General features: G+C 41.8%; 4 non-coding genes and 8 pseudogenes across 4 annotated transcripts; all 12 read right to left on the reverse strand.

Annotated features, from left to right (window-relative positions):
• Positions 1-1,843: 1,843 nt before the first annotated feature.
• LOC121562900 lies at positions 1,844-1,962 on the reverse strand. The gene has a single exon (XR_005999662.1). It is a non-coding gene; the product is annotated as a U5 spliceosomal RNA (small nuclear RNA).
• Positions 1,963-14,445: 12,483 nt separating this feature from the next.
• LOC121561004 lies at positions 14,446-14,563 on the reverse strand. Its single transcript, XR_005999082.2, has one exon. It is a non-coding gene; the product is annotated as a 5S ribosomal RNA (ribosomal RNA).
• A 408-nt stretch (positions 14,564-14,971) lies between these two features.
• On the reverse strand, positions 14,972-15,090 carry LOC121561088. Its single transcript, XR_005999129.2, has one exon. It is a non-coding gene; the product is annotated as a 5S ribosomal RNA (ribosomal RNA).
• Positions 15,091-15,360: 270 nt separating this feature from the next.
• On the reverse strand, positions 15,361-15,479 carry LOC123486687 (annotated as a pseudogene).
• Positions 15,480-15,889: 410 nt separating this feature from the next.
• LOC123486660 lies at positions 15,890-16,008 on the reverse strand (annotated as a pseudogene).
• A 544-nt stretch (positions 16,009-16,552) lies between these two features.
• Positions 16,553-16,671, reverse strand: LOC123486651. The gene has a single exon (XR_006659441.1). It is a non-coding gene; the product is annotated as a 5S ribosomal RNA (ribosomal RNA).
• A 907-nt stretch (positions 16,672-17,578) lies between these two features.
• LOC123486670 lies at positions 17,579-17,697 on the reverse strand (annotated as a pseudogene).
• A 404-nt stretch (positions 17,698-18,101) lies between these two features.
• On the reverse strand, positions 18,102-18,218 carry LOC123486648 (annotated as a pseudogene).
• A 410-nt stretch (positions 18,219-18,628) lies between these two features.
• On the reverse strand, positions 18,629-18,747 carry LOC123486669 (annotated as a pseudogene).
• Positions 18,748-19,016: 269 nt separating this feature from the next.
• On the reverse strand, positions 19,017-19,135 carry LOC123486682 (annotated as a pseudogene).
• Positions 19,136-19,691: 556 nt separating this feature from the next.
• LOC123486679 lies at positions 19,692-19,809 on the reverse strand (annotated as a pseudogene).
• Positions 19,810-20,077: 268 nt separating this feature from the next.
• LOC123486677 lies at positions 20,078-20,195 on the reverse strand (annotated as a pseudogene).
• Between the last annotated feature and the right edge of the window lie 7,101 nt (positions 20,196-27,296).

Below are 27,296 nucleotides of genomic sequence, written 5' to 3' on the forward strand. Positions count from 1 at the left end.
GAACAACAGGAAGTTACCAAACCACGGTACATGTGGTTTATTTAAAACAATAAAACAATCCTACCTAAAAGTACCCATTCCTGTAAAAAGACAATTAGTAAAAGCCATTTTAAAATGTGTGTACATGATTTAACAAAGTAAAAACATTTTTAAGACATAAGAAGCCTGTCAAAAGTCACTTTTGTTAAAAAGCTGTCTTCGGTCCCTTGTACAAAAACTGGGTGAGTCCTTATCAAAAAGCCTCCTCCTGCTCTTCCTTAATCGACTCCGTACCCGTCCGTCGGGGCCCAGAGGAGACTCTCCCCTTAGGCGCATCGCCCTAGGCGCCGCAGCGCTGTCAGGCCGTGGCCGCCCGGGACCTTGGGTGTTGTGGGGGACCCTTCGCCTGGGGTCGAGGCCCCTGTCGTTCAGTACCACCCCAGGGCTTCCGTGGCTACCAAAGCCACTGCCTGGGGGTGGTCTCTACCTGTTTCCCTACCAGCAGGTTGCGGGAGGACCACAGTGCATCCTTCAGACATGTGAGGGTGGGCCAGAGTCGTGTGAAGGCCTTTGTTGTTATAGGCCTTCGGCCCACCCCATACAGCCACGAGCTGGGGCGTTAGGGTCTCTCTCCTGCTGGCAGGCGTGGGGAGATCTGCACTCCCAGAGCAAGTGCCTCACCGACTCCTCCTGGCCGCAGCCTGGTCGGGGCACGCGGATGTCTCGCCATGCCCCGGGAGTGCACGGCCTGACCGGAGGATCTCATGGGCGACCATCCAGGACAGGTCACGGTGCCAATTGCAGCAGAGGCAGGATGGGACACGTTGCGCCAAACCGTTGAGGGCTCGCCTATAGCAAGCCCGGCGCACTGGACACACCGGTTCCCGTTCCTGCACAAGAGAGAGAAGAGAGCGGAGTTTAGTTAAAACAGTGACAGGCTCCTTTTCCAGTTTAAAATGTCTTAAAAACGTTTTGAGCTGGATGTAGTGTGTGTGGGGAGCAGGAAAGAGACTGGGGTCAGAGGGTCGACTGGGATCAAACTCAGAGACCTGAGGTAAGACCCCAGCCAGAACCGTGCGAGGGCCTGGGTCTTATTGTTGACGGGGAGGTGGCAAGAGTGAGATGTAACGCTGTATAGGCGGCTGCCCAGGAACAAGTAGAGGTCAGGCAAGCCTTTCCCCCCTTGAGCCTGGGCCTCTTCACCACCTCCCCTCCTCAGCCTCTCCCACTTGCTTCCCCACAGGAAATAAAATAGCATCCGGTCCAGAGCTAAAAGAGTTGATCTTGGGGGGATAAAAACAGAACTGATTAATAAAAGGACAGGTAAATCACAGCCTTGATGATTAAAACCTTTCCCTCAAAAGTCAGTCGTCTTAGTCCCCAAAAACCCAGTCTCTGTCTTACTGTCCCCTAAACATCCCGGTCCAATTTTTTACAAAAGCACAACGCTGATCACTTCTCAAAATCAAGCCCAGTAAAATACTACATTGATCTTAGCCAAAAGGCCGAGCGAAGCGATAACCCACAAATTGAACCCTGCACCGCCGGAGACCTCAGCGGTTTGGCTAAAGTGTGCTCCTCCCATCGCAACCCCTCCACGTTTCCCTGGCGACAGGCGAGTGTTTTTTTCCAAAAAGTCGCTAATGCGTCAAGTCACTTCTAGCTCTTTACATCCAGTGCTACTATTTGTTCAAAGACCGGAAAATACGCCAGTCGCCGTTGTCGGGCTTAAATTCAATTGGCCAGTGACTACTTTGACTGGAAAAATACACCGGTCAGCCAGCACGAACTCAAATGCCTGAGCAAAAAGTCTGCGCGGCAGGCAGATGCCGTCTCTGTTGATTTCTCTTGAAACAAGATATCGGGCTCTGCCAGAAGCAAAGGCCCTCCAAAAATACGTTGAACTCGTAAATGTGTTCCTCTCCACGGAAGTCTTTAGTAAAAGGCGAAAGGCTTGTGCGTAATGAAGAGAAACCAGAGTCGTATGGAAGTCAGAGGTCCGTGCCCGAGACGCACTCTGTTTACTCTAGGCCGGGTTCTCATGGGTTGTACCTGGTACATTTTTCCCACTCTTCTAATTCCCTTTCTTTACTTCTTAAAATAACCCCCTTGCTCTTCTGTTCCGCTAAAAAATGCCATCTCTTTCTTAACGTCTTTGATTTCCTGGTTAAAATCAAAGCCCTGTTGATTTAGGGTAAAAATAACGCCCAGTCGCTTCTGCAGTCCCAACATGCGTCTATCTTTTTTCTTTACTTTTTTTCTTTCCTATCTCTCTAAAGAAGGTCCTCGTCTTACCCTTCACCATTTCCCACCACTGTGCTTTCTGTGTCAAAGAAGTCCTGTAGTGTCTGCCACTGGCTGAACTGCTCCCTGTACTGGCTAAGTACTCTATCATCTTCTAAAAGGGAGCAGTTCAGTTTCCCGGGCCCTCTTCCTACAGTCACACCCGAGTTAGTGAAAGGGTGCACGTCAGCATTACGTGATCTGAGAAGAAAGCAGGGGTTATTCTAGCATCAGTTGGCGGGCAGTCACGGGTAAACAGATAGTCAATGCGAGAGGCTCTGGTGCCGTCACCACTGGTCCAGGTGAAGCCCTCCTCTCTTGGATGCAGGGTTTTAAAACAGTCAGTTAGTTTAAAATCCCTGCACAACCCTTTGCAATAAAACACTAGACCTATCTACCTTAAAATCTTCTCCCGCTCCTCTCCTGTCTGCTCTACTTAAAACACAGTTAAAATCCCCACCACCACTAGAGGATCCCTCCCCAGCATGTGGGACTGCAGGTCTTCTAAAAGCGCGCACGGTCATGTTTGTTATTAAAACCATATACATTTAGCGCGTTAAAATCCCTCCCCCATAAAAGTACAGTTGGCTAAAAGAGCACGTCCCCCAACCACCACTGTGCTCCCCCTTCACCACCACCTGTGGGGTCTTGAATAAAATAGCAACACCATCGTTTTTTATTAAAATTGGAACCACTCCAAATGGAGGGCCCGTGCTGCCACTTCTCCTCCCATTTGCTGTAAGAGGTTAAAAAGGGTAGACCACACTCCTGCAATAAAAACACATCTGAATTAAAACTTTCTAAAAAGGATAAAACAGATTGTGCTCTTAAATCAGGTCTTTACGCTTCTAACATTAATGGTGGTGATGTTAAAAAGCCATAAAAGAGGTTAGTAAACAGTGCTAAAAGGAAAGAAGGCATTAAAACCGTTTTAAAAGGGGTTATTTATTAGACACTTTTCTCTCTCTCCTGCAGGGGTAAGGGGGGGTGGCAGGAGAGGAGGTAAAAACAGGGTTTAAAAACGATTCTTGGTTGGGGGAGTTTGATGGAAAGACCCTGGACTCATCCTCCCCCTAGGAGCTCTCCCACTCCAACTTTCCCTTCTTCTCCTCGCCCTGTTCGGGGTCGGAGAGCTCCTCAGCGTTTCTCTTCCGTAGGGGAAGGTATTCGCCCAGGGTCTCTCCCACCGCTCCTGCACTCTCCCCACTTGACAGTGTCTTCCGACACTGTCATCATACTGTCAGACCCACTTGGGGAGCTCTCACTCTCCGCCTCTCCAGAGCCGTCTTTCTCGGCCCTTTCACCTTCAGGGGTCACATCAGTCTGGGGCGGGGGGTTGGGGTGGGAGGGTTTTGCCTCCACTCCCACTTCTCCCACCACCGCACCTTCCGCGCACTCCACCTTATCTACCACTTCCTCTACTGCCACCACTTCCTCAACTACCGTCACCACCTCCTCTACTGCCGCCACCACCACCTCCTCCACTACCGCCACCACCTCCTCCACCACCTCCTCCACTATCACCTCCTCCCTACCTTGGCAACTGCCGCCTTCCCTTCTTCTGGCGTTCGGAAGCCCGGTCCGCAGCCGCCGCATCCACCCTGCCAGCCCTGAACTTGTTGGCCCAGGAGGAGGGCAGCTCGGATGAGGTGGGGACCGTCGCCACAGAGGTTGCACGACCTTCCGTTCGTGCACTCCTCGTAGCGATGGCCCACCTCCCGGCACTTCATACAGACCACCTTTTCACAGGCGTCTGCTAGGTGGCCATGTTCACCACACTTACGGCACAGCTTTGGCTGGTCCTGGTAGTGAACATGGCCCCTGTTCTCTCCGAGGACTATGGTGGATGGGATGGCTTTCAACCCACCATAGCCCCCGGGATCCTCCCTTTGCTGGACAGTAACCCTCCAGGCCCCTGTCCAGATCCCATCGGGATCCTTCACCTGGGTCAGGGGCCCCTTCACGTTGCAGTACCTGCCCAACCATACTCCAACGTCCTCCGGCTGTACCATTTCATTGTACATACGGACAATAACAGTTTTGATGCTATTGTCCGTCAGCTTGATCACCTCGAACATTTCTGCCAGGGATCCCTGCTTGTTCTGGGAGTTCTGGAGTTTCCCCCAGAACTCCCTAAGGAAGCTGGCGCCGCGAAACTGACATCGAAACCCTTCCCATATGGGAGGGTTAGGGATGCAGTTTACCTGCGCAGGTACGTAAACGGAGTTCGTGTCTGTTAATAGAAATAAGTTGGGGACGCTCAACCAACGTGAGTCGAGGTGAAATCCCAAAATGTGATTATCAATACAAAGCAAAAGGCGCAACATGGGGATCGAGCGTTGAGTCTTCTCCTTCTCAATATATATTAATTATCCATTTATTTGTCTCTGACTGAAAATATTCCCGCTCCTAAAAGACAGGCTATATCCTACGGTGCAAAACGTAGGTCAAGAGAAAGTGCAACGGACCGCTCATCTTTCTTGCTGTTTCAAGTTCAGCAGCCATACCTCTCCTCTCCTAGTTCAGCAGCCATACCTCTCCTCTCCTAGTTCAGCAGCCTCTCCTCTCCTCTCCTAGTTCAGCAGCCTCTCCTCTCCTCTCCTAGTTCAGCAGCCATACCTCTCCTCTCCTAGTTCAGCAGCCTCTCCTCTCCTCTCCTAGTTCAGCAGCCTCTCCTCTCCTCTCCTAGTTCAGCAGCCTCTCCTCTCCTCTCCTCTCCTAGTTCAGCAGCCATACCTCTCTCTCCTAGTTCAGCAGCCCTCTCCTCTCCCTCCTAGTTCAGCAGCCATACCTCTCCCTCTCCTAGTTCAGCAGCCTCTCCTCTCCTCTCCTAGTTCAGCAGCCATACCTCTCCTCTCCTAGTTCAGCAGCCATACCTCTCCTGTCCTAGTTCAGCAGCCATAACTCTCCACTCCTAGTTCAGCAGCCATACCTCTCCTCTCTCCTAGTTGGGCATGCCAGATCAGGTGAGCGTTTGGTCTCAATTAAATAGAGTAGTCTATATATGAATGGATGGAGAAGCACGGGCAGTTATCTTCTCAAGGAAATTAACTTCCTAAATATTATTAGGCTATACAGTTCCTATGGAAAGTCTACACCCAATATAACTTTTTTCACATTTTGTTGCTTTAAAAAGTGGGATTGAAATAGATTTGATTATAATTTTCCGTAATTCATCTACACAAAATAATGTCAAAGTAAAAACAAAATTCTACACATTTGTACAAACAAATACAAAACAATAACAAATAGTAATTGTGTGATATGAATGACTAACCCTTCCTCTGTTAATAATGATGTTGTTTATGGTGTATTAAGCCACCCAGACACGTCAAAGATGTTCTACAATAATCCCCAATAATGACCACCTGCAACCCTGTACATGTGACTATTCACAATAATCCCCAATAATGACCACCTGCAACCCTGTACATGTGACTATTCACAATAATGACCTGCAACCCTGTACATGTGACTAGTTTTTCATACTGGCCCCCATGGGAATCAAACCCACAACCCTGCCGTTGCAAACGCCATGCTCTACCAACTGAGCTACATCCCTGCCGGCCATTCCTTCCCCTACCCTGGACGACGCTGTGCAGTGCAGTGCGATGCAGTGCCTTAGACCACAGTGACCACCTGCAACCCTGTACATGTGACTATTCACAATAATCCAAATAATGACCTAAATGAAAGAGTGAAAGGAGAATATAAATATTTCAGATCTTGTTTGCAACAAGGCACTAAATTAATACTGCAAAAAAAATTAACAGGGCAAATGAATACACTTTTTGGGCCTAAATGCAAAGCCTTAAGTTTGGGGGCAAATCCAACATCACTGAGTAACTGCCTCCTTATTTTGCAAGCATGGTGATGGCTGCATCATAGTAAGGAAATGCTTGACATCGACAAAGACTGGGGAGTTTTACAGGATGAAACTAAACGGGAGATCCTAGAGGAAAGACTGCTTCAGTCTGCTTTACACCAGACACTGGGAGAGGAACTCACCTTTCAGCAAGACCGTAACCTACAACACTAAGCCACATCTAAATCTGTGGGAAGTTAAAAGGCTAGCTTGCTTACAGTTTTTAGCAAGCTGCTAGTAGAGTAGCCTACAGCCAACTGGTAAGCTGCTAGTGGAGTAGCCTACAGCCAACTGGTAAGCTGCTAGTGGTGTAGCCTACAGCCAACTGGCAAGCTGCTAGTGGAGTAGCCTACAGCCAACTGGTAAGCTGCTAGTGGTGTAGCCTACAGCCAACTGGCAAGCTGCTAGTGGAGTAGCCTACAGCCAACTGGTAAGCTGCTAATGGAGTAGCCTACAGCCAACTGGTAAGCTGCTAGTGGAGTAGCCTACAGCCAACTGGTAAGCTGCTAGTGGAGTAACCTACAGCCAACTGGCAAGCTGCTAGTGAAGTAGCCTACAGCCAACTGGTAAGCTGCTAGTAGAGTAGCCTACAGCCAAATGGTAAGCTGCTAGTGGAGTAGCCTACAGCCAACTGGCAAGCTGCTAGTGGAGTAGCCTACAGCCAACGGGTAAGCTGCTAGTGGAGTAGCCTACAGCCAACTGGCAAGCTCCAACTAGCTGCATTGTACCGATAAGTCATTGGTAGTGCATTATTGTTTGTTTTCCGCGATTGGAAATGCATTGTATTGGCATGAGGAAGTGTTATTACGGTAATTAGCAACTGTTTTGCATTGGATTGTTGGGTATTGTGCATGTAGCTGTGTAGCGTTGTCATGACTTGCTATTTATGAATTGTCCATGTTTGTAAAGCGGTGCAGTAGCCTGTATTCTTGCTGCAAGACAGCCGTGCCTGGCTGCAAATACATTGTGTGTAATTGTACTATCGATTATTATCGATCCTGTGATATCAGCAAGCGAAAATAGTTGTGCCCCCCTTAGTCATTTCTGATGCCCCCTTGCCGAGATCATCCTGCCGCCGGGCCTGGCTACGAGTAACCAGCTAAACTACACAAATGATTTTCCAAAAGTCAAGGACCATTAAATGCGCGCAGTGTAAAAGCATGAAGCAGGCCACAAAGACCCATTATAAAAATGATTAAATTAATCTAAACTCACCTGATTCATTGTAGAAACGTGTGTTTATGGTCGATTGCAGAGTTCAGACGAAGTTAACTAGATGTTTATCTCTAGTCTACGGACCTTTTAGATCAGGGAGGTAGAGGACCGAGACGTTATATTTCAACATGTGACTCTCTGCCTAAAGTCACAAGACAAAATGGAGAATAGAGAACATGTGAATCCACCTTCACTTCCGTTCGACTGAAAAATAGGACTTCCGCCAACATACAAATAATAATACAGCAGTAGTCTGCTTAGCTCATTTTCAAAAGTTACAGTCCGATATCATTTTAACATTCCTCCTTTGTTCAATCATGTTGTCTGGTGTTGTACTCTGCACGGAGCGTAAAGTCACAAGAGAAAGAGCCAGGCTCCGCCTTCACTTCCGTTCAACTGAAACGTTGGGATTCGGCCAACATACAAATAATTTTTATTTATTTATTTTATTTAATGTTTATTTAACCAGGTAAGCTAGTTGAGAACAAGTTCTCATTTACAACTGCGACCTGGCCAAGATAAAGCAAAGCAGTGTGATAAAAACAACAACACAGAGTTACATATGGGGTAAAACAAAACATAAAGTCAAAATACAACAGAAAATATATATACAGTGTGTGTGCAAATGTAGCAAGTTATGGAGGTAAGGCAATAGATAGGCCATAGTGCAAAATAATTACAATTAGTATTAACACTGGAATAATAGATGTGCAAGAGATGATGTGCAAATAGAGATACTGGGGTGCAAATGAGCAAAATAAATAACAATATGGGGATGAGGTAGTTGGGTGGGCTAATTTCAGATGGGCTGTGTAAAACCCCTTCAACTGTACTCTTCCTCCTCTCTCTCCCCATTTCTCCATGTTTCAGCTCCAGTAGACAACCTGCACACACTCCCAGAGGGTTGCAGGTCTGCCGACTTCTTTGGTCACACATTTTATTCTGAGAAATATCCATTAAAACCAAAGACATTGCTTTAACTGTGACTGTATTTTCCTCAAATAAAAATGGAGCATACATAAAATAAACAATGTATTTACATTGGGTATAACGTGTGTGAGAGGTAGGCATGTTTTTCAACTCAGAGAAAAGCAAACAGAATTTCCTCAAACTGCAAATTAAGCAATACTCTTTTACAATATTATCAATCACACTTTGATTGGATAGATAATTAGAGTAATTATGTAGATATTGATAATGGATATGCAGGCGTAGATATCTCAATCTAAAATAAAATGGAGCATACATAAAATAAACAAGTAATTACAATGTATTTACATTGGGGATAATGTGTGTGACAAGAGAGAGTGAGTGTGTGTGCATGTTGTTTTATTTGTCCTTGTCAGCCACCCATCTCTGCTTGTCAGTCTTGATAGGCCCAATGTATGCACCTCTGGGTGAGGCAGTGGTGGAGTGCATGGCAGATCTGAAAGAGAGATGCACAAAGTATACAGTTCAACAACATGTTGGTGTGAGTGAGTGTACAGTTGAAGTCGGAAGTTTACATACACCTTAGCCAAATACATTTAAACTCAGTTTTTCACAATTCCTGACATTTACTCCTAGTACAAATTCCTGGCTTAGGTCAGTTAGGATCACCACTTTATTTTAAGAATGTGAAATGTCAGAATAATAGTAGAGAGAATGATTTATTTCAGCTTTATTTCTTTCATCACATTCCCATTGGGTCAGAAGTTTGCATACACTCAATTAGTATTAGGTAGCATTGCCTTTAAATTGTTTAACTTGGGTCAAATGGGTTTCGGTGGCCTTCCACAAGCTTCCTACAATAAGTTGGGTGAATTTTTGGCCCATTCCTCCTGACAGAGCTGGTGTAACTGAGTCAGGTTTGTAGGCCTCCTTGCTCGCACAGTATGCATGTGTGTATACAGTGTGAGAAAAAAAGTATTTTTTTGTTCCACTCCTCTTTGCAGATCTTCTCCAAGTCATTAAGGCTTCGAGGCTGACGTTTGGCAACTCGAACCTTCAGCCCCTCCACAGATTTTCTATGGGGTTAAGGTCTGGAGACTGGCTAGGCCACTCCAGGACCTTAATGTGCTTCTTCTTGAGCCACCCTTTGTTGCCTTGGCCGTGTGTTTTGGGTCATTGTCATGCTGGAATACCCATCCACGACCCATTTTCAAGGTTCTCACCCAAGATTTGACGGTACATGGCCCCGTCCATCGTCCCCTTTGATACGGTGAAGTTGTCCTGTCCCCTTAGCAGAAAAAACACCCCCAAAGCATAATGTTTCCACCTCCATGTTTGACGGTGGGGATGGTGTTCTTGGGGTCATAGGCGCATTCCTCCTCCTGCCAAAGAGCTCGATTTTGGTCTCATCTGACCACAATACTTTCACCCAGTTCTCCTCTGAATCATTCAGATGTTCATTTGCAAACTTCAGACGGCCCTGTATATGTACTTTCTTGAGCAGGGGGACCTTGCGGGCGCTGCAGGATTTCAGTCCTTCACAGCGTAGTGTGTTACCAATTGTTTTCTTGGTGACTATGGTCCCAGCTGCCTTGAGATCATTGACAAGATCCTCCTGTGTAGTTCTGGGCTGATTCCTCACCGTTCTCATGATCATTGCAACTCCACGAGGAGAGATCTTGCATGGAGCCCCAGGCCGAGGGGAGATTGACAGGTCTTTTGTGTTTCTTCCATTTGCGAATAATCGCACCAACTGTTGTCACCTTCTCACCAAGCTGCTTGGCGATGGTCTTGTAGCCCATTCCAGCCTTGTGTAGGTCCACAATCTTGTCCCTGACATCCTTGGAGAGCTCTTTGGTCTTGGCCATGGTGGAGAGTTTGGAATCTGATTGATTGATTGCTTCTGTGGACAGGTGTCTTTTATACAGGTAACAAACTGAGATTAGGAGCACTCCCTTTAAGAGTGTGCTCCTAATCTCAGCTCGTTACCTGTATAAAAGACACCTGGGAGCCAGACATTTTTCTGATTGAGAGGGGGTCAAATACTTATTCACCTCATTAAAATGCAAATCAGTTTGTATAAAAAAAAACTGGATTTTTTTGTTGTTATTCTGTCTCGCCCTGTTCAAATAAACCTACCATAAAAATTATAGACTGATCATTTCTTTTGTCAGTGGGCAGACGTACAAAATCAGCAGGGGATCAAATACTTTTTTCCCTCACTGTACATATGGTGGGTGTTCTGCAGTGTCATTTTAAAAATTTTGCTGTACGTTGATGTCTAGAAGATTAGGCTATAAGAAATTGGGACTTGTGTAAGCCCCACAGCTATACTCAAGTATGTGGGCATACTGCAGTGATGTCTAAAAATGCTTTGAATTAATCAGCAACTTGGAGAGTGCTGTCCGTTTCAGCACCATAGACAGTAGGCTACTTGGCTGTTTACTCTGTCTGCTTTGCTGCCACGTTGTGTTTGACACTTTTTTCTCAATGTTTGTCACGAATTCTGCCGAGACTGCTCTCCTCCTTGCTCGGGCAGGCTTCGGCGTTCGTCGTCCCCGGAGTACTAGCTGCCACCGTTGAATGTTTCGATGTTCGTTTGGTTGGGTCTGTCTGTTACACCTGTGTCCGTTGGGTCTGATTATGTGCCCTATAAGTTTCCTATGTTGTTTTCGTTAGTTTGTGTGTTATTTTCCGCCTGTCCGTTGGTGTCACCTGTGCAGTACTCTGGACTTTGTTTATTGTGACGCACTGTGTTGCGTTGTCGCTCGCCTCCTTGTTTTGAGGTCCTTTATTTTGTATTGTTTATACAGTTAGTAAAGTCTTGTTTGACTCAGCCTATGCGTCCCGCGCCTGACTCCTCAACCGCATCCACATCAACACTGACAATGTTTTCCGGTACCTCAGCTATGTGTTCCGGGACCTCCCGATTGACAAATTAAGCACTGATCAGGGCTATCCAGCAGGTCTTCTATGTGGAGGCAGTGCAAATAGCGGAAGGAGCAAGTGGAGATGAGAGAGATGCCCCACAGCCTGCAGTGAATGTAATTTATCAGAGGGCTTCTGAGATACTAACAGTGAAGAAGGTAGACTTTGTTGTGTTTGTTGTGCAAGTGATAAATTGCTCTAGACAAACTAATAAAACATAGAAGAAACTAGAAATCATTGTGAAGGTGTCAGAAATCATTGTGAAGATCCAAAAATGTTACAGAAATACTAAATGAAGAGGTTCCCCCCTCTCAGGCTCCTGAGCCTGTAGGGATCTGAGAAGACATTTGAATCCGATTGAAGGAGTAAATTTGTTGTTTTTGTTCACCCTTCCCCAATTATTGCTGCATTAAAGTTCTATCAGTTTTCACCCATCCCAGTAGGTGATTGCATGCATCTCTAACGTTGGTTGCGGACCGCCATAATACCATAGAAGGAGAAACATTTGAAGTAACCATTGAGTAGTAACTTTAGGACATTGTCAGAGATTGGATTATTGTACCAATGTTGAATATCCAAACTGAAATAGCTAACTAGCTATTATGTTAAGGTAAGAATTATTTAAGGTACAAAGTTGTTGCTTTGTTGGTCACTGGGCAGTGATGTTGTATTGCCAATATTAGCGGACACGTTAACTAGCAAATTAGCTAACGTTAGGTCACAGACAACTAGCTAGCTAGCCAAGTTATCTAGCTAGCTTGGCCCTGTTTCCAAAAGCATGGCTAAGGCTAAGTTCATCGTTAGAACCTACGTAGGAGTCTCCGAGCTGTTTCTCAAAACCATCGATACGTAAAGTTGCTCTTGAAAAACACTCGTTATTAACGACTTTCTCAGACCAATACTACTAGAACAGCTAAGTCAGTCGTTAATGCTTTTTTGCACTTCATTCACAGAAGATTTTCACTAAACAAAAAATCAAGATGCTTTTCAGTCTTTCCATTAACTTGTCTAGTGATTTGTTTGTCAACATTTAGAAAGTTGGCATAGAAAATAGATGCAACAATGCCCTGCTAGGGTGCGTTTCCATTGAACTGTCTTGTGTTGATAAAAACTGCTGGACGTAATGATGTCCAAAACAAATATATACAGTGTCGAATAAAACTGTACTGGTTGAAGTGTTCCCACAATTCCCATTTAGGCAAATTGCACATTAATAAATTGGTGACAGCCTGTATGCCCTCCCACCTATCTGTTTCATGTCTCAGGTAGCCGCGAAGTGTCGTGTCCCGTCGGATGTTGGTGGTTATTGCTGTCAACAAAGAGTCCGCTTAGGCTGTACCTTGATTAGAAGTTTTTATTCGTATCACAAGTTTACAGCATAAGTTACAGACCCACGTGTGTCTGGAGAAGCACCGTCCCAAATTAATCTGAATGCTTCTGCCGCTTCTTTGTCTAGCCCATACTTATAAACAATGGCAAAAATGGGTTGCTCCTCTTTCGTCCAATCACCGGTCTCCCCTTGGGCGTCACCCTACAAACGGCTCACATTTAAACTAAGATAAACAGTTTTTCTTTGTCCCTCAAGACTAGTCATAATCTTCATACACGACATATCCCCCCTCGAGACTAACTAAAAGTCTCGAAAACAAACAGAATAGGATTATGACCAGTAACAATTTATCTTATTGAGTATCTTTAACATTAAACCAAAAACATTCTCCTCTAGAGTGTAAATACCTTTCTATGAAATATGAATAACTGTTTATGAAGTGTGAATACATTACTATGAAATATGAACAAATCTTTATGGAGTGTGAGAGCGAAAAACTGTCCGGCAACCTTTGTTCCAAATCCATCCATCAATCAAGACAGTAAAATTCTCTCACGGTCCCTCTGCCCCAGGCAACCACCTAGGTACTCCCGATAAACTCATAAACAATGTAAATGCATTTGAAACTATAATGCAATTAAATACACATGTAAGCCCCTGCAAACAAAATCCTATCCAAAAAATGTCCACTCTAAGGCTGGTCAACCCATTGGACCCTACAGTGGACCTCTCCTGCCTAGACTCCCTGTCCCTAAGCATCAACGAAATAAACAAAAACATCTAAGATCCCCACATGTATCCAACAACATCAAATATCATTCTACAAAAATTAATACCTAAGAATATGACACAAATTATGTATTACACATGCAAATATGTCTATATTTCATTGCAGACACTGGAATGTAGTCCACTACACTTCATCTCCCCGTAGTCTCGACTTCCAATGGATTGTTGATGATGGAATCGGAATCTTTCCACACCCTCCTTGTTTCATCTCCTCCAGTCATTGTCCTTTCATATTGTCCCTTCATATTGTCCTTGTTTGAGTATTTCAATCTCCACATATTCCCCCAAATGCTTCTGGAAGAAAAGAAAAGACCAAACAGTATCTTTTGCAAAACAAACACTTTCAAATTAAACATCAAGATCAACTAAGAATATAAAAATGATATATAAATGATGTATGAATCACATTAACCCATTTCCCCCCTTTGATTCATAAAATCATACTAAAATCACACTAATATTGAAAAATAAATTGAAAAATGATCAAATCATCAAAAAGGATATTTATCCATCCAGTTCCACTTGTCCCTCTTCATCCAGATCAGGAACAGTCAACAACGGCATCTGAGTGTTGTCTCCAGGCATCACTACTCCAACCTATCTCAATATCATAGCTTTCTCAAAGGTCAGTAACAAATTACAAACATCACACACAGTGTTATCAAAGCTGCTATTAAAATGTAATCCATCACTGCTCCTACTGGCCTAACTGATCCTGCAACCAAGTCTTCGCTGACCATATAAAGACATGAAAAATTTTTTACCAGTGATTCAATTTCCGTGCATCTTAATGAACCGACTAAAAACAAAGGCGAAATGTACTGCCTATATTTTGAGGGAAACGCTTTGTCTATTATTTAATTTGACTAGGGCAGGGCAGCACATACAAAATGCATTTAGTCCAATAAAAATACATGATATTATTAGGGTGATAAATAAAAGGCAGTTGCTCCATGATACATATATTTTGAGGGAAACGACTGTCTATTATTTAAATTGATCAGGGCAGGGTAGGGCCAGCACATACAAACTGCATTTAGTCCAATAAAATTACATGATATTATTAGGGTGATATATAAAAGGCAGTTGCTCCATGACACAAGAGTACTCTCCAGTGGAACAAAAAAGCTTACAGCACCTGGTATTCCCAGCGGTCTCCCATCCAAGTACTAACCAGGCCCAATCCTGCTTAGCTTCCGAGATCAGACGAGATCAGGCATATTCAGGATGGTATGGCCGTAAGCACTAGAACAACTCTTGGTACACTATATAAAGACATGAACAAAATTTACCAGTGATTCGAATTTCCGTGCAACTTAATGAACCGACTAAAAACAAAGGCTGAATGTACTGCCTATATTTTGAGGGAAACGCTTTGTCTATTATTTAATTTGACCAGGGCAGGGCAGTACATACAAACTGCATTTATTCCAATAAAAATACAGGATATTATTGGGTGATAAATAAAAGGCAGTTGCTCCATGATACATGTATTTTGAGGGAAACGCACTGACTATTATTTAATTTGATCAGGGCAGGGCAGGGCAGCACATACAAACTGCATTTAGTCCAATAAAATACATGATATTATTAGGGTGATAAATATAAGGTAGTTGCTCCATGACACAAGAGCACTCTCTAGTGGAACAAAAAGCTTACAGCACCTGGTATTCCCAGGCGGCCTCCCATCCAAGTACTAACCAGGCCCGATCCTGCTTAGCTTCCGAGATCTGACGAGATCAGGAATATTCAGGATGGTATGGCCGTAAGCGCAGGAACAACTCTTGGTACACTATATAAAGAAATGAACAAAATGTATAAGTGATTCGTATTTCCATGCAACTTAATGAACAGACTAAAATCAAAGGCTGAATGTACTGCCTATATTTTCAGGGAAACGCACTGTCTATTATTTAATTTGATCAGGTTAGGACAGCACATACAAACTGCATTTAGTCCAATAAAAATACAGGACATTATTAGGGTGATAAATAAAAGGCAGTTGCTCCATGACACAAGAGCACTCTCTAGTGGAACAAAAAGCTTACAGCACCTGGTATTCCCAGGCCGTCTCCCATCCAAGTACTAACCAGGCCCAATCCTCTTCATCTTCCGACATCAGACGAGATCGGATGTATTCAGATTGGTACGGCCGTAAGCAAGTGAACAACTATTGGTACACTATATAAAGACATGAACAAAATTTACCAGTGATTCGAATTTCCGTGCAACTTAATGAACCGACAAAAAACAAAGGCTGAATGTACTGCCTATATTTTGAGGGAAACGCTTTGTCTATTATTTAATTTGACCAGGGCAGGGCAGCACATACAAACTGCATTTAGTCCAATAAAAATACATGATATTATTAGGGTGATAAATAAAAGGCAGTTGCTCCATGACACATATATTTTGAGGGAAACGCACTGTTGATTATTTAAATTGATCAGGGCAGGGCAGGGCAGCACATACAAACTGCATTTAGTCCAATACAATTACATGATATTATTAGGGTGATACATAAAAGGCAGTTGCTCCATGACACAAGAGTACTCTCTAGTGGAACAAAAAGCTTACAGCACCTGGTATTCCCAGGCAGTCTCCCATCCAAGTACTAACCAGGCCCAATCCTGCTTAGCTTCCGAGATCGGACTAGATCAGGCATATTTAGGCAGGTATGGCCGTAAGCGCAGGAACAACTCTTGGTACACTATATAAAGACATGAACAAAATGTATCGGTGATTCGTATTTCCATGCAACTTAATGAACCAACTAAAAACAAAGGCTGAATGTACTGCCTATATTTTCAGGGAAACGCACTGTCTATTATTTAATTTGATCAGGTTAGGACAACACATACAAACTGCATTTAGTCCAATAAAAATACATGATATTATTAGGGTGATAAATAAAAGGCAGTTGCTCCATGACACATATATTTTGAGGGAAACGCTTTGTCTATTATTTAATTTGACCAGGGCAGGGCAGCACATACAAACTGCATTTAGTCCAATAAAAATACATGATATTATTAGGGTGATAAATAAAAGGCAGCTGCTCCATGACACATATATTTTGAGGGAAATGCACTGTCTATTATTTAAAATGATCAGGGCAGGGCAGGGCAGCACATACAAACTGCATTTAGTCCAATAAAAATACATGATATTATTAGGGTGATAAATAAAAGGCAGTTGCTCCATGACACAAGAGCACTCTCTAGTGGAACAAAAGCTTACAGCACCTGGTATTCCCAGGCAGTCTCCCATCCAAGTACTAACCAAGCCCAATCCTGCTTAGCTTCCGAGATCAGACGAGATCGTGTGTATTCAGGCTGGTATGGCCGTAAGCAAGTGAACAACTCTTGGTACACTATATAAAGACATTAACAAAATTTACCAGTGATTCGAATTTCGTGCATCTTAATGAACCGACTAAAAACAAAGGCTGAATGTACTGCCTATATTTTGAGGGAAACGCTTTGTCTACTATTTAATTTGACCAGGGCAGGGACAGCACATACAAACTGCATTTAGTCCAATAAAAATACATGATATTATTAGGGTGATAAATAAAAGGCAGCTGCTCCATGACACATATATTTTGAGTGAAATGCACTGTCTATTATTTAAATTGATCAGGGCAGGGCAGGGCAGCACATACAAACTGCATTTAGTCCAATAAAAATACATGATATTATTAGGGTGATAAATAAAAGGCAGTTGATCCATGACACAAGAGCACTCTCTAATGGAACAAAAAGCTTACAGCACATGGTATTCCCAGGCGGTATCCCATCCAAGTACTAACCAGGCCCCATCCTGCTTAGTTTCCGAGATCAGACGAGATCGGGTGTATTTTTTTTATTTTTTTTATTTTTTTTAAATAACCCATCATAGCTTTACAGCTTATTTTTTTACATATCATAGCTTCATATTTCACATCACATCTTCACATCTCATAGCTTCACAGCTTATTTTTACATATCATAGCTTCATATTTCACATCACATCTTCACATCTCATAGCTTCACAGCTTATTTTTACATATCATAGCTTCATATTTCACATCACATCTTCACATCTCATAGCTTCACAGCTTATTTTTTACATATCATAGCTTCATATTTCACATCACATCTTCACATCTCATAGCTTCACAGCTTATTTTTACATATCATAGCTCATATTTCACATCACATCTTCACATCTCAGCATATAACACAGATTATCAGTCCCACGCCATAGCTTCTTACATGCTTTTACAGCAACTGGTATTCCAAGGTGGTCCCCCATCCAAGTACTAACCAGCCCTAAACCTGCTTAGCTTCCGAGATCTGACGAGATCGGGTGTATTCAGGCTGGTATGGCCGTGAGCGAGTGAACAACTCTTGGTACACTATATAAAGAAATGAACAAAATTTACCAGTGATTCGAATTTCCGTGCAACTTAATGAACTGACTAAAAACAAAGGCTGAATGTAATGCCTATATTTTGAGGGGAACGCTTTGTCTATTATATAATTTGACCAGGGCAGCACAAACAAACTGCATTTAGTCCAATAAAAATACATGATATTATTAGGGTGATAAATAAAAGGCAGTTGCTCCATGACATATATATTTTTGAGTGAAATGCACTGTCTATTATTTAAATTGATCAGGGCAGGGCAGGGCAGCACATACAAACTGCATTTAGTCCAATAAAAATACATGATATTATTAGGGTGATAAATAAAAGGCAGTTGCTCCATGACACAAGCACTCTCTAGTGGAACAAAAAGCTTACAGCACATGGTATTCTGGGCGGTATCCCATCAAAGTACTAACCAGGCCCCATCCTGCTTAGTTTCCGAGATCAGATCAGATCGGTGTATTCAGGCTGATATGGCCGTAAGCGAGTGAACAACTCTTGGTACACTATATAAAGAAATGAACAAAATTTACCAGTGATTCGAATTTCCGTGCAACTTAATGAACCGACTAAAAACAAAGGCTGAATGTACTGCCTATATTTTGAGGGGGACGCTTTGTCTATTATATAATTTGACCAGGGCAGCACATACAAACTGCATTTAGTCCAATAAAAATACATGATATTATTAGGGTGATAAATAAAAGGCAGTTGCTCCATGACATATATATTTTGAGGGAAACGCACTGTCCATTATTTAAATTGATCAGGGCAGGGCAGGGCAGGGCAGCACATACAAACTGCATTTAGTCCAATAAAAATACATGATATTATTAGGGTGATAAATAAAAGGCAGTTGCTCCATGACACAAGAGCACTCTCTAGTGGAACCAAAATCTTACAGCACCTGATATTCCCAGGCAGTCTCCCATCCAAGTACTATCCAGGCCCGATCCTGCTTAGCTTCCGAGATCGGACGAGATCAGGCATATTCAGGATGGTATGGCCATAGCGCAGGAACAACTCTTGGTACACTATATAAAGAAATGAACAAAATGTATCAGTGATTCGTATTTCCATGCAACTTAATGAACAGACTAAAAACAAAGGCTGAATGTACTGCTTATATTTTCAGGGAAACGCACTGTCTATTATTTAATTTGATCAGGTTAGGACAGCACATACAAACTGCATTTAGTCCAATAGAAATACAGGATATTATTAGGGTGATAAATAAAAGGCAGTTGCTCCATGACACAAGAGCACTCTCTAGTGGAACAAAAAGCTTTCAGCACCTGGTATTCCCAGGCGGTCTCCCATCCAAGTACTAACCAGGCACAATCCTGCTTATCTTCCGAGATCAGACGAGATCGGGCATATTCAGGCTGGTATGGCGCGTAGCGAGTGAACAACTCTTGGTACACTATATGAAGACATGAACAAAATTTACCAGTGATTCGAATTTCCGTGCAACTTAATGAACCGACTAAAAACAAAGGCTGAATGTACTGCCTATATTTTGAGGGAAACGCTTTGTCTATTATTTAATTTGACCAGGGCAGGGCAGGGCAGCACATACAAACTGCATTTAGTCCAATAAAAATACATGATATTATTAGGTGATAAATAAAAGGCAGTTGCTCCATGACACATATATTTTGAGGAAAACGCACTGTCTATTATTTAAATTGATCAGGGCAGGGCAGGTCACCACATACAAACTGCATTTAGTCCAATAACAAATACATGATATTATTAGGGTGATAAATAAAAAGGCAGTTGCTCCATGACACATATATTTTGAGGCAAACGCACTGTCCATTATTTAAATTGATCAGGGCAGGGCAGGGCAGCACATACAAACTGCATTTAGTCCAATAAAAATACATGATATTATTAGGGTGATAAATAAAAGGCAGTTGCTCCATGACACAAGAGCACTCTCTAGTGGAACCAAAATCTTACAGCACCTGGTATTCCCAGGCAGTCTCCCATCCAAGTACTATCCAGGCCCAACACTGCTTAGCTTCCGAGATCTGACGAGATCAGGCATATTCAGGATGGATGGCCATAAGGCAGGAACAACTCTTGGTACACTATATAAAGAAATGAACAAAATGTATCAGTGATTCGTATTTCCATGCAACCTAATGAACAGACTAAAAACAAAGGCTGAATGTATTGCTTATATTTTCAGGGGAACGACTGTTCTATTACTTAATTTGATCAGGTTAGGACAGCACATACAAACTGCATTTAGTCCAATAGAAATACAGGATATTATTAGGGTGATAAATAAAAGGCAGTTGCTCCATGACACAAGAGCACTCTCTAGTGGAACAAAAGCTTACAGCACCTGGTATTCCCAGGCGGTCTCCCATCCAAGTACTAACCAGGCACAATCCTGCTTATCTTCCGAGATCAGACGAGATCGGGCATATTCAGGCTGGTATGGCGTAAGGCGATAGTGAACAACTCTTGGTACACTATATGAAGACATGAACAAAATTTACCAGTGATTCGAATTTCCGTGCAACTTAATGAACCGACTAAAAACAAAGGCTGAATGTACTGCCATATTTTGAGGGAAACGCTTTGGCTATTATTTAATTTGACCAGGGCAGGGCAGGGCAGCACATACAAACTGCATTTAGTCCAATAAAATACATGATATTATTAGGGTGATAAATAAAAGGCAGTTGCTCCATGACACATATATTTTGGAGGAAAACGCACTGTCTATTATTTAAATTGATCAGGGCAGGGCAGGTCACCACATACAAACTGCATTTAGTCCAATAAAAATACATGATATTATTAGGTGATAAAAAAAGGCAGTTGCTCCATGACACATATATTTTGAGAGAAACTGCACTGTCTATTATTTAATTTGATCAGGGCAGGGCAGGGCAGCACATACAAACTGCATTTAGTCCAATAAAAATACATGATATTATTAGGGTGATAAATAAAAGGCAGTTGCTCCATGACACATATATTTTGAGGAAAACGCACTGTCTATTATTTAAATTGATCAGGGCAGGGCAGGTCACCACATACAAACTGCATTTAGTCCAATAAAAATACATGATATTATTAGGTGATAAATAAAAGGCAGTTGCTCCATGACTTTAATATATTTTTGAGAGAAACGCACTGTCTATTATTTAATTTGATCAGGGCAGGGCAGGGCAGCATACAAATTGCATTTAGTCCAATAAAAATACATGATATTATTATGGTGATAAATAAAAGGCAGTTGCTCCATGACACAAGAGCACTCTCTAGCGGAACAAAAGTTTACAGCACATGGTATTCCCTGGCGGTCTCCCATCAAAGTACTAACCAGGCCCAATCCTGCTTAGCTTCCGAGATCAAAACGAGATCGGGTGTATTTTTTTTTATTTTTTTTATTAACCCATCATAGCTTTTTACAGCTTATTTTTTTACATATCATAGCTTCATATTTCACAGCTTATTTTTACATATCATAGCTTCATATTTCACATCACATCTTCACAGCTTATTTTACATATCATAGATTCATATTTCACATCACATCTTCACATCTCATAGCTTCACAGCTATATTTTTACATATCATAGCTTCATATTTCACATCACATCTTTCACATTTCATAGCTTCACAGCTTATTTTTACATATCATAGCTTCATATTTCACATCACATCTTCACATCTCATAGCTTCACAGCTTATTTTTTTACATATCATAGCTTCATATTTCACATCACATCTTCACATCTCAGCCTACTAACACAGATTATCAGTCCACGTCATAGCTTCTTACATGCTTTTTACAGCAACTGGTATTCCAAGGTGGTCCCCCAACCAAGCACTAACCAGCCCTAAACCTGCTTAGCTTCCGAGATCTGACGAGATCGGGTGTATTTTTTTTTCTCTTTTTATTATCAAAAATTCAATTTTTACAATATTTACAGTACAATATTACAATGAACAATACAGAAGACACTATCCTAACATAGGCAGGTGAACAATTCACCCCTATCAAATCAAAGAACCCAAAGAAATAAAAATACAAAAAAAACTCAGACATGACTAAGACATAACAAATTCCACCCACAAAATAGGCAGATAAAAGCCACCCCCTACCAAATAAAAATAAACAAAGAAAATATTCAAAAAAATTCTCAAAAATTATAAGTGATTCCTCTACCATCCACCTTTGCAAACAACCCACACCCTCAACAAAATGTTCATCTAAAATCTTCCATCCCATAATTACACCATCCTTATTCACTAATCAACATAAAATACATAATCTAATATAGACATTAGACATACTCCATTTAGAGTAAGCGACCCTAACTCCCCCCCCCTCCTCCCTCCTCCATAGACACTAAAGTACTCCCTTTATAAACATACTTTCAAATTTCTCTAGTTTTGCATTAACATTAATTCCACCTGCTTTCTTAAACCTGCTTTAAAGATTACCCAGACATTCACCTTTTTCCCTTCAAAATGTTTCATATTCTTTAGGTAAAGTGCATACTCACAAAACTCAAACAATATTGGACAGGACACATTCACACCCAAACATTTCCCCATTACTCCAAATAATATTAACCTATCCCATACAAAACTTTCTAAAAAATATTTTCTCCAGTGCCTCCACAACAACAAATTTTTTACTTCCTTAAAAAAACCTGTCAGACTTGGACATTCAACAAATAAATGCAACAAAGACTCTGGCTCATCATACACACATCACATTCCCGCTTACGTGACATCGCGGTTTATCTGATGTAAAATAATATTTGTGTATATACGATTATGCCGTATCATAAAATCCATGTTCTCACAATTGATTCCCAAACAAACCCAAATTCTCCCACATCAAAGAAACATCCAAATCAATAAACATTTTTCTCCACATCCTCTCAGCCGCAGGCCCTCACACACACAGACTTCCAACATACACTTGTACAATATTTTCTGTGTTACTTTTGATAAAACTTGTTTCCCCGATCCTTTACCCACATAGAGACTTGGCAGACACATACAAGTCCTCATATTCCCCCCCTCCATTTATCACTTTTATCCACTCTACCCGAATGCATAATTTAATTCTTTCAGAGTATCTGCAAATACTAATTTTCTCTCCACTGTATCATCAACCTCCCACACAGTATCCAGAATTGCCTGCCCCTTAAAACCGGTATAACCTCATAAAGAAAATATTTTACCAATATTAACCCAGCCATGAACATTTTGTTGTACAGCACCTTCCCACCACTCTCTATTTTCCTGGATTCAAAACACAGGCTGATTAATATGTTGTCCTTATTTGTACATGTGTACTCAATCTTAGGAAGAAATTCCCCATGCCAAGAACACCTCTTTATAGAACTCAGGCAAACCCTCCAACATATCCTTCTTTCCATGATAATGGCCAATCCACTTTCTTCATAACCCCCACTTCTGTACAAAAATGTTTAAAAACCTTTTTCCATCCATAATCTACCTCCCCATATAAGTATTTTTGCACAGTTTTTATTCTCATTGCTTTTTCTTCACATCCAGATCCACCATTTCCAAACCCCCATCCTTTAAATCCGAGATAAGAGTTGCCCTTGCAATCCTAGTCCCCTTCCTCCCATAGGAAATCTGTAAACCAAATCATTGAATTCTTTAAACACCCATTGTGGCATATCCAACGAACCTAGAACATAGATACATTTGGATGCCACCAAGAATTAATCACCACCACCTTCCCCCTCAAGAACAGTGCCTTCCAATAGGATAGAGTATGTTTTATTTTATTCAAAACCCCAGTCCATGTCTCATCTCGTCCCTTCTTTATCCAACCAAACCACCCCTAAAGTCTTTATATAACCTTCCAGCCTTTTTGGAAAGGGAATCCACAGTCCACTTTTCATCTATCCCACATACATTATTATTCCAGATTTTTCAACATTAAGTTTTGGCCCCCTGATGCCTTCACATATACCTCAAAACACTCCATTACATTCTTCACACTTTCAACATCTATCACAGTACATGGTATCATCCGCATATTGCTGTATAACACTCTCCCCCATCCGGTATCCGTATACTAAATTAATTTGTTTGCTTTAATCATTGCGCATAAGCGGCTCCACCGATAAACTATAAAGAGCAGCTGATAACGGACATCCTGCCTTACAGATCCTCTCCAGAGTAAAATAATCTGTTAAAATCCCATTACATTTTACTCTGCTCCTTGCATATCCATTCAGTAGTCTAATCCAACCTATCATTCTTTCACCAAACCCAAATTTCCCAAGTGTACGCAGTAAAAAGGAATGATCAACTCTATCAAAAAGCCTTATTTAGATCCAAACTCATCACAAACCCCCTTCCTCCCCCATATGCTTTATCACATCCCTTATTGTTCCCACTGTGTCAGAAATATCCCTCCCTGGTACACTATATCCTTGTGTCTCTGCTATTACTCCTCCCATAACTTTTTTAACTCTATTAGCTAAGACCTTGGCTAAGATCTTATAATCACAATTTAAAAGTGTCAACGGTCGATAATTATCCAAATTTACACGACTCCCTTTATTTTTATACAGTATGGTTAAAACTCCTGTGGCCAGCGCGAATCTGGCACCACTTGAGTCTTTTCAATATATTCATACAGTTTTCTTAAAATTGAGCCAACAAATCTGCAAAAAGATTTATAAAATTCGAGTTAGGGCCATCAGACCCCGGACTCCTATTGCAATTAGCATCTAATATGGCCTCCTTAATGTCAGTTAGACTCATATCTTCATCACACATGTTTTTCCCCTTCTGTTAACTTAGTATCCACGTGTTCAAGCACCTTATCCATACAGGAATCATTAACCTCTTCTTTTTAAATAAGCATTCATAATATCTCTCGACCGTATCCAGAATCCCCACCAAATCATTAACCTTTTCCCCTTTATCATTAATTAACTCCGTAATATAAATCTTCCTTGTCTTCTTTTTCTAAATTCAAGAAAAAATGAAGTACACCTTTCCCCCTCTATCGCATATTGCACTCTACTCCTTACAATAGCCGCATTACATTTCTTCTTCTCATATTCATCAAGTGCATCCTTAGCCAGTAAATAATCCTTCCACCCCATGACCTTCATCCTTTTCTATACACTCAAGTTCATGTTTAACCTTCTTACGTAGTTCCCTCTCCTTCTTTTTCAAAAAATAATTCCTCTTAACAGCATATTTTATAGTCAATTCCTTACATTTGGTTTTCAGCTCCTCCCACCACAACCCCATATTCACCTCCATTAACTGTTGTCTTTTGGCCTCCCAATACATTCTGATATCATCTCAATATAATTTTCCTCCTCTAGCAAGCTATTATTTAAACACACAGCCCACCAGATTTAGTATGTGTCCTTACTCCACAAGAAAATACCACCGCCGCATGATCACTAAAAGCTGTAAAAACATACTTAATTTCTTTCATAAAATTCCTTAAACCCTCATTTACTAAAACCAGATCTATTCGCGTCTGTTTCAACTCCCCTAAAACCACCTGCCTTCTAGAAATTCCTCTCTTGTTCGGATTCTCACTCCCTCCATATATCAATCAAACTGTTTTCAAACATAATCTTCCTTAAGACCCCCCTAGATACGTCATTTCTAAAATAGCTCCCCTTTTCATATCTAATCTATTCATTTTTACATTAAATCCCCTACTAAAATACAGTTACCCTTACACCATTTCCCTACTTCTAAAAATAAATTCTTTCGCTCTATCTCTTTATTCAAGCATAAATATTTATAATCCTAAAAACCCTATTCATATATTCAAAATCCAAAATTAAAATCCTCCCATTATTATCATTATATATCTTCTTCACATTTTCTACTACATCCTTCCTTAATAAAATTGCAACCCCACTTGAATTTCCCCTGCCATTGTTAACATAAATAAAATCCCTCCATATTTTTTTAACTCCTAAAACACATGCATTATCCCAGTGCGTCTCTTGAATACATAAAATATCTGAATTCTTCATTTGTACTATTCTATTAAATTTTCCCATAGTTCTCTCAAACCATTTGCATTTATTGACATTATATTTACCATTCTAATAAATAATAAAATAGTAAAATATAAATTCATTATCCTCTACCTGTTATCCAGTTTCTTTCCTCTTCCCCCCTTTCCCTCTCCCTCTTCCCCCGCTTTCCTCTTCCTGTATCCTTCCCTCGTTCTTTCACTCTTTTCTCCATCATCCGTGTCCGATATCTCCTCCAAGTCCATGTTATCCAGCCAACTCAACTTCTTGTCACCCTCATCCGTTGTGCTCCCCATGTTCATCTCCGTCTCTGGCATTGTCATCGTTGTGCTCCCCGTGTTCATCTCCGTCTCTCATGTATAGCCGTCGTTGTCGTTTCTGTTATTGTTCTCAAACTCGAACCCCTCTCCATTTCTTCACCCCCGAGGTACTTGTTAGTACTGTGCTATCCCCCAAAACCTGTGAGTCCCCCGTGCTTCCCCCAGTCCACTCCCCCCTCCTCCTGAAAACTTCCTCTTCTTATTTCTGAGTCCATACTACTCCCAATTTCATTCATCTTCTGGTCCTTCTCCCTTCTTCCTTCCTCCGTCTCTCCACTCTCCACCACGTCCTCTCCTCCATCTTCTTCTCCTTCTTGCGACAATACACCTGCTTCCTCGAATAGGTGCTTGACTCCCCTCTTCAGCCATAACCTCTCCACAGTTGCACTCCGCCAATCTCTTTCTGCATCCACCACAGAAATTCCTTTCCTTCTCTCCATACACATTCTCTCGCATAGTGTCCTTGCTTGCCACATTTGAAACACTTAAATTCAGGGCAGTCTTTAACTATGTGCCCGGGTTGAATACACAACCGACACACTCTGACCTGTTTGTCATGAAGGACCCTAAAATATTCTGCTCCTCCAACGTCTCAATTCTTGTAGAGTAAGGCAATGATGTCACTTTTTCTGTGAACTTGACTTTTGCAAAAACGTGTCCCATCAACCACCTCCGTTCCTGGCCAAACTCTCCTCCTTTTCTCCGAAACGGCTTCCACTCCCCCCAGCTACTCAGCTTACCCAGTATCACACCATCTTCTACATATACTGGGAGATTCATAAAAGACACCACCAATTCCCTTCACATTAACATCTCTCACAAAATCCTGGTGTCCTTTATCCATATTCCATCCATTAAACGTTCTTTTCCTTTTCCGTTTCTCATCGTAACTTCATACTTTTTTTCTCCTTTCATTCGGCATCCCACCACCTCTCCACACCCCTCCTTAATTGCTCGTAGTAGTTCCATTGTCGTCACTTTGTCTTCTCCTACCAACTCAATTGCCACCGTGTATTCTTTTGCCATATTTCATTCCTTCTTTATCTTCATTTTTCTTCCGTTGCGCCCTTTCGTTGTCTTTGTCCATTCCGTTTGTCATTTCCATGTTGTCCGTCATAGTGATTCAAAAAAAAGAATCCGAAAAGAAAAACTCTCCCCAAGCAGCAAAACTGCAAGGGGGAAGACTAACCAAACTTAAAACTAT

This window comes from Coregonus clupeaformis, unplaced genomic scaffold, assembly GCF_020615455.1.
Source record: "Coregonus clupeaformis isolate EN_2021a unplaced genomic scaffold, ASM2061545v1 scaf1308, whole genome shotgun sequence".
In the NCBI taxonomy this organism is placed as follows: domain Eukaryota; kingdom Metazoa; phylum Chordata; class Actinopteri; order Salmoniformes; family Salmonidae; genus Coregonus; species Coregonus clupeaformis.